Consider the following 8,415-nt stretch of genomic DNA (forward strand, 5'->3'; position numbering starts at 1 on the left):
AAGGTATGTAAAAATTTTTTTTTTTTTTACTCAGCTAATGACATTTTTTAAAAAGTGCGGATGCAGAGTTTAATTTGAGGGTGGAGCTCCGCTTTAATATATAGACACCTACCTGTCCACAATGTCAGCACCCGTAGCTGATCTGTCCCTCTGCTCTCAGGTGGAGGTGCAGCCATCTTTGGTAAGGGAATCAGGAACTGAAGCCCTGCGGCTTCACTTCCTGATTCCTTACTGCGCATTCGCGAGTCGCACTGCGTGATCTCACTGGTCCCTGCTGTCTTCTGGGACCTGTGTGTCTCACAGAAAACAGCAGGGGGGGGGGGTATGCGGAGGAGGGTCCGGACGTGGCATAGATTGCCGCGGATACTGCAGCAATCTATGCCTGGAATTGGGAGCAAATACCTGGATTACACAGGTTGCACCCACGATCTGCTGCTAGTAAAAAAAAATGCACATTTTTTTACCTGCCAGAAGGTGTGCATTTATTTATTTATTTTTTCAAAGTTGAACTTATCCTTTAAAGATGCAAGCCTTGTAAAACCGATCCGACTTCTATCAGACTTTTCCGTGGATTTTGGTCCGAAGGGCTTTGGCCGTGAACTTGGTATGCCTACAGACAGCCCAACATTTTCATCCAACAAAACCTAAATATGTGTTTTTTCTGCTCTTTAGCGCCCCCCTTTAGGCAAATTCTGCTAATGTTGTCTTACTATTTAACATTGGTTCTGAGCATGCATGTTTGTACTTTGGATTTTAGTTGGACGGATTTGTGTACACACGATCGGATGATCGGATGTAACAGATTTATTGTCAGACGGTTGGTGAGCATGAACAGCCAACATTTGTTGTCGTTAATTCAGCCAACAATTGTCTGATGGAGCACATACATGGTCCGATTATCCGACATAACACGTCGATCAGACAAGTATTGTTGTAAAATTGGATCGTGTGCCTTAAGATCCCCTCTTCAGAATTTATTTAGAAATGTGTAAAACCTGAATAAGAGATCTTAAAATCTTACTTCTTTAAATCGGAGTTCCGGCCACAATTTCACTTTTTAAATATAAATACCCCTGTAATACACAAGCTTAATGTATTCTAGTAAAGTTAGTCTGTAAACCAAGGTCCGTTTTGTTAGGTTGTTACAGCATTTAGACACTTTATAAAATAGAAATTGACTGGGGCCATCTTAAGTGTGGGCATCATGAAGCCAGACTGTATGACTTCCTGGATTTCAGCCTTGCAGATCTCGCACATGCTCAGTGCTGCACAAGCAGTGTCAGATCAGGTTTCAGCACCTGTACTGTCCAAGTCACATGGTTCTTTGAGACTGGGGAGTGCACAGACTCCTGGAAAGTTACACCCACTACATTCCCAGGAGTCTGTGCGGTGTAGGTTAGGAAGCATTAAGCACCTAGGTGCAGGAAGAGGGAAGATTAACTATTCTGCCTAGCAACAACACTTTGAAGGCATCTAGAAAAAAAAAAAAAAAAAATCGTAAAGAACTAATGATTTTTTTTTAAAACTACTGATGTAATGTTATATTTATGGGTGGAACTCCACTTTAACAACTTAACTTAATAACTTTAATAGCTGTGATTTCACCTTTCAGGAAGATTTTTTTGAAAATCCCCCTATGGAATTCTACATCTAATAAATAGTATATGCAGTACCGTAGCTCCTCCTGTTGGAAACGATAAAGGACCTTTCATTTCAGATGTAGCTGTTTTGGGTCCTCTCCGGAACAAGCGCTGTCCCCCATACCTCTCCATACAAAGGGTATCGCTTAAACTGTAAACGTTGTGCATCAGTGATGATTAACACGGTACAACATTGTACTACTGATACTTGGAAAAATGGAAAGGTTTCAAATTTGTCCAGAGATCTTTAGTGCATTTTTTTTATGTAAGCTCTTGTAGCGATAATTTTAGTTTTTTTATGAAATAGATGAATGAACACGTGATGCAATTTGAATGATATTTTTTAGGTGGAGGACCATAAATTTGAAGATGACTTAGAAAAGTTTCTCCAGAAGCATTCAGACCGAGTACGTCGTGCCAAACCAACTGGAAGAACAAGTGATGAAAATGTACATCATAAAAAGGAGGAACTTTGACCTTCAGTTCTATAAATGCAAATGTGTGTTTGTTGATGCACCAACGCGCCTATTTGTGATCTACACAGTTACAAATGTATTTCCTGTTTTTTTTTTTTTCTTGGGACTGCAATTGGAAGTGGCAGAACCAAAAAAAAAAACCAATAAAGCGCACAATGTTAACTTAGGTTTGCATCTTGAATTACAATTATTATGTGGTGTTCCATCTTAAAGCGATAGTGCTTTTTTTTTTTTTTTTTTTAAACCTACAAGGTAAAGTTATATTTTGCTAGTATGCATCGCATACCTGCACATTATGTGAAACTTACCTTAAAATGGGTCACCCCCTTCGGATCGGCACACACTGTGATCTGCGGATTGCCGCGGTTCCGGAGCTAGGCCAAAGCCGCGGCCTTTCCTAATGTTTTGTCCGCGGCTCCGGAGCTAGGCCGAAGCCGCGGCCTTTCCTAATGTTTTGTCCGCGGCTCCGGAGCTAGGCCGAAGCCACGGCCTTTCCTAATGTTATGGCCGCGGCTCCGGAGCTAGGCCGAAGCCGCGGCCTTTCCTAACGTTATGGCCGCGGCTTCGGCCTACCTCCGGAGCCATGGCCATAACGTTAGGAAAGGCCGCGGCTTCGGCCTAGCTCCGGAGCCGCGGCCATAACATTAGGAAAGGCCGTGGCTTCGGCCTAGCTCTGGAGCCGCGGACAAAACATTAGGAAAGGCCGCGGCTTCGGCCTAGCTCCGGAGCCGCGGACAAAACATTAGGAAAGGCCGCGGCTTCGGCCTAGCTCCGGAGCCGCGGACAAAACATTAGGAAAGGCCGCGGCTTTGGCCTAGCTCCAGAACCGCGGCCATCTTGGTACACCCGGCAGCGGCCCTCCTCCTCTGTTTACATCCACAGAGGAGGAGCCCGCCCTCGGACACACCGCTGGAAGTGACTCTGTACTGCCTGAGGGGGGGGGTTGTCTTGCCTGAGGGTATGTGGATATTACAGTGGGGGGATGTGGATAATACAGTGGGGGGATGTGGATAATACAGTGGGGGGGGGGGATGTGGATAATACAGTGGGGGGGGGATTTTTTTTTCTTTTTGCCGATCCGAAAAATGATCCGATCCGTGACTCCTGATCCGAGGAAGGATCTGAACCGTGAGTTTTTTGATCCGTTGCACCCCTAGTGACCACTGACAGGGCTTCCATCTTCACCCGATCTTCCTTCTGGATTTTGGTCCTCTGGCTGTCTGATCGGCCACTCTACGACGACGTCACTCACACAGGCATAGCGTCCCTTCAGAGTGCATGTGGCGGGGATGTCACCGGCCCATTCACAAGTAAATATCTCCTAAATGGTGCACGTCTACGAGATATTTACTGTACCTATAGGTAAGCCTTATTATAGGAAAATATCGACCATGGGAGTTTACTCCAACATTAAAGAAAACTTCTGAAATAATTCCCAGGGGCAAGGGGAGGCAGAGCCACCTAATGTTGATACCTTTCAATAGTAGGGACTAGCTCAGACATGTTCAAATCCTAGCCTGAACCCACCCGAGCTATCCCACCATGGAAGCTGTCACTGTACTGAGTCAGTCATAATTGGCCCAGGCATTCCCCGCACCACAACCACATGTATACATGCCCCTTGGCTGCTTATGATTGGTCCAGTATAGCTGACATTTTCCTGCCGAGCTCACGAAGAGCTGAAGACATTTGCGCTCATCCCAATTCACCAGTATGGTACAGGCACAACAATGAATTATAATTGGCGATTGGCTAACTTGAATTTATTTTTAACTCTATGTTTGTTTGTTTTTTAATACATTTTTTCACATATGCATGACTGCGCAAAATGTAGCCATTTTTTAAATTTGGTAAAATGGGGATTTGTTAGAGCCTCTTTTTTTTTTATACCTATCAACACAGAAGAGATTTTTCCTTATTTCCTGTCAAGCTGACCAAACAGAAAATGAAGAGAACCTATTCAGTGTGGACATAGAAAGGAATAAGAGCCTGTGAAGGGGGTTATAACCCAAATTTCTGCAGAGTAAATACGGCAGGCCCCTACTTTCAAACATCCAACTTACAAACGACTCCTACTTGCAAACGGAAGGAGACAACAGGAAGTGAGAGGAAATCTACCCCAGGAATGGAAATTCTCTTCTGTAAGAGGTGTCTCCTGTCCACTAATGCTTTATCACCAACCCTTGTTTCACTAAAAACCCACATTTTCAAAAAATAATTTGTCATTGGGACAGAAAGTGAATTTCAATTTTCTGAACAGATGCACACAGACAGCAAAACAAATGTTACAGGGGTGATAACCCTTCTCTATGTTTTCAGAAAAGCTTAAAAATAGATTTTTTGGCTGGAGCTACACTTTAAAAAAAGTAACAAAATTACAAACCTACAGTCCCTGTCTTGTTTGCACCGCCTGTATACTGCTGTTCAAAGTATATAGGGCCAAAGGGGCTTGTAATGACCTGGGGGGAGGGGGGCGGGGAAACCCATGCTATTTTTCTCAATCATTTTCATCCATATTGCAGGGACCAGACATTACATTAAAGCCACAAGCAGTTTTAACCACTTAATGTGCAGGAGGCGGTCCTTAACGATGGCAGAATGGCACGTCTGGGCACAAGCACGTACGTCCTCTTTAAGTGACCAGCCGTGGGTCGCGGGCGCGCGCCCGCTACTCGGTCCGAAGCTCCGTGACCGCGGGACCTGATCGCCGCTGGAGTCCCGCGATCGGTCCCCAGAGCTGAAGAACGGGGAGAGCTGTGCTCTTCACTGTGGCACCGTCATCGATCGAGTGTTCCCTTATATAGGGAATCAATGATGTCACACCTACAGCCACACCCCCCTACAGTTAGAAACACAGATGAGGTCATACATAACCCCTTCAGAGCCCCCTTGTGGTTAACTCCCAAACTGCGATTGTCATTTTCACAATAAACAATGCATTTTAAATGCATTTTTTGCTGTGACAATGGTCCCAAAAATGTGTCAAATTTATCTGAAGTGTCCGCCATAATGTCGCAGACACGAAAAAAATCGCTGATCGCTGCCAATAGTAGTAAAAAAAAATAAAAAAATAATAATAAAAATGCAATAAAACTATCCCCTATTTTGTACGCTATAAATGTTGTGCAAACCTACCGATAAGCGCTTATTGCGATTTTTTTTAACCAAAAATACGTAGAAGAATACGTATCGGCATAAACTGAGGAAAACAATTTTTTTTATATATTTTTGTGGGGGATATTTATTATAGCAAAAAGTAAAAAATATTGCATTTTTTTCTAAATTGTCGCACGACCGCGCAATTGTCAGTTAAAGCGACGCAGTGCCGAATCGCAAAAACTGGCCGGGTCCTTTAGCTGCCTAAAGGTCCGGGTCTTAAGTGGTTAAATGACTTTTTTCCTATAGTAATCTCATTTTGTGCAGGGACAATTCTAAACAAGTGCCACTTCATAGGCATACGATAGACACCCAGCAGGTACAATATTTTAAGGAATTTAAATAATTTTTTTTCACTTTAAGCATCATTAAAATCGCTGCTCCTGAAAAAAACAACCGTTTTTAAAACTATTTTTTCCCATTGATACATGTTCCCTGGGGCAAGACCCGGGTTCTCAAACCCGTTTTACGACAATAACTTGCATATTCGCCTTTAAAACGAGCACTTTTGAATTTGAACGTTCGAGTCCCATAGACTTCAATGGGGTTTTAAAAGTTTGCGCGAACGTTCGGTCCGTTCGAAGGTTCTGGTGAAAACCGAACGAGGGGGGGGGGGGGGGGGGGGCTGGAGGGTGTGTGTGTGTGTGTTCAGCTCATCCCTAGTGACTAGTGTAATTTAAAGGGGCTGTAAAGATAAAAATATTATCAGCTAAAGTTAATGGCCCAGATTCAGGTACATTTGCGCGATATTTGCGGGGGAGCAGGGCAACGATTTTGCCCTGCGCTCCCGCAAATATTTTGCGCTGCCCTCGATTCACAGAGCAGTAGTTCCGTGAACTGCGAGGGCGCGCCGGCAAATTTGCCCGGCGTAAGCGCGCGCAAGTTAAATGATCCCGCCGGGGGCGGGAATCATTTAAATTAGGCGCGCTCCCGCGCCGAGCGTACAGCGCATGCTCCGTCAGGAAACTTTCCCGACGTGCATTGCGGCAAATGACGTCGCAAGGACGTCATTTGCTTCAAAGTGAACATGAATGGAGTCCAGCGCCATTCACGAATCACTTAAGCAAGTTTGTGAATCAGTTGGTAGTATGCAATTTGCATACTACACGCTGATCACAATGGGAGCGCCCCCTAGTGGCAAGCACAAGAATGCAGCCTAAAATCTGCGAGGCATAAGTGCCTTATGCCGCGCATATTTTAGGCTGCAGTCGGTGTAACGAGGTTCCTGAATCAGGAGCACTCGTTACACCGGAGCAAGTAAGCAATTGCGCCGTGTAACTTATGGTTACACGGGCGCAATTGCTTCTTGAATCTGGGCCAATGTTTGTTAAGTGCAGTAATCAAATCATTCCAGTATCCTTGCTGTGCTGTATTTCCGGGTTTGCGGTGCTCGTGCATTACAGCGACAACACCGCAATAAGGCAACTACAGTTCCCATTATGCTTAGTGGCATCGCGCATTCGCAGTGCATTTTTTTAAGCTGGCACGAGAACGAGCAAAGCTTGTTTGCATATGCCGCCCACTATTCAGTATTCACCAATGCACGGGAGGCAGAGCTACAGCATCGTAGACGCCCACTTAACCCCTGCCTCAGTGCCTGTGAAATATAGACAGCGTCTTCACGCAGGGCTGTAGTCCAAGCGAGGGGACACGCACGCACAGCTTTCCACTATGCAAAACGGCTCAGATGCTGGTGGAAAGCTCTAAGACAGGGGTCTCAAACTCAAATTACCTGAGGGCCACAAGACAAGTTTTCTTATGCCATGGGGGGCCGCATGCAAACTTTCAAACTTCAAAAACAACAGTACTGGTGTCAGCGAACACATTATTAACCCCCAGCACTGGTGTCAGCGAACACATTATTAACCCCCAGCACTGGTGTCAGCGAACGCATTATTAACCCCCAGCACTGGTGTCAGCGAACGCATTATTAACCCCCAGCACTGGTGTCAGCGAGCGCATTATTACCACCAGTACTGGTGTCAGCGAGCGCATTATTACCACCAGTACTGGTGTCAGCGAACACATTATTACCACCAGCACTGGTGTCAGCGAACACATTATTACCACCAGCACTGGTGTCAGCGAGCGCATTATTACCACCAGCACTGGTGTAAGGCAGGGTTTGACAAATTTGCTTGGAATCTAGGAGCCAGCTAAAAAAGTTAGGAGCCAGGAAACGCACCCCGCCCCGACGAGCTTGCGCGCAGAAGCGAACACATACGTGAGCAGCGCCGCATATGTAAACGGTGTTCAAACCACACATGTGAGGTATCGCCGCGATTGGTAGAGTGAGAGCAATAATTCTAGCTCCTCTGTAACTTAAAACATGCAACATGTAGATTTTTTTAAACGTCGCCTATGAAGATTTTAAAGGGTAAAAAAGTTTGTCGGCATTCCACAAGCGGACGCAATTTTGAAGCGTGACATGTTGGGTATGAATTTACTCGGCGTAACATTATCTTTCATAATATAAAAAAAAATGGGGATAACTTTACGGTTGTCTTATTTTTTCATTAAAAAAAGTGTAATTTTTTTCCCAAAAAAGTGCGCTTGTAAGACCGCTGCACAAATACGGCGTAACAGAAAGTATTGCAACGATCGCTATTTTATTCTCTAGGGTGTTAGGATAAAAAATATATATAATTTTTGGGGGTTCTAATTAGAGGGAAGAATATGGCAGTGAAAATAGTGTAAAATGACATTAGAATTGCTGTTTAACTTGTAATGCTTAACTTGTAATACCAACGGCCACCACCAGATGGCGCCAGCTCACATCTGGTGGTAATAACTTGTAATACCAACGGCTCACCACCAAATGGGGAATTTTGAGGGGAAATGGAAGGAAGAGGTAAGTGATATTGCAATGCTTTCTTTTCAACATAACAATATCACGCCACCCGGCCGTGAAACATTATCATCAACCATTTCAAAGCTTTCAATAAACTTTATTTTGCATCAAGCTGAGGGACAGCGCTATGGAGGAAGAAAGATAAAAACAGCTGTGTCCTCCCTCTAAGAATAGCTTTGTTTTCCCTGTGAGTTCTGTAAACTATTATTGTAGTAAGAAATCTTAAGATCTTTAAATAAAGGGTTTTTCTTGTAGAGGGACAAACGCCAAACACAGATAGCTACAGTGAGCA

Source organism: Rana temporaria, chromosome 6, assembly GCF_905171775.1.
Source record: "Rana temporaria chromosome 6, aRanTem1.1, whole genome shotgun sequence".
Classification (NCBI taxonomy): domain Eukaryota; kingdom Metazoa; phylum Chordata; class Amphibia; order Anura; family Ranidae; genus Rana; species Rana temporaria.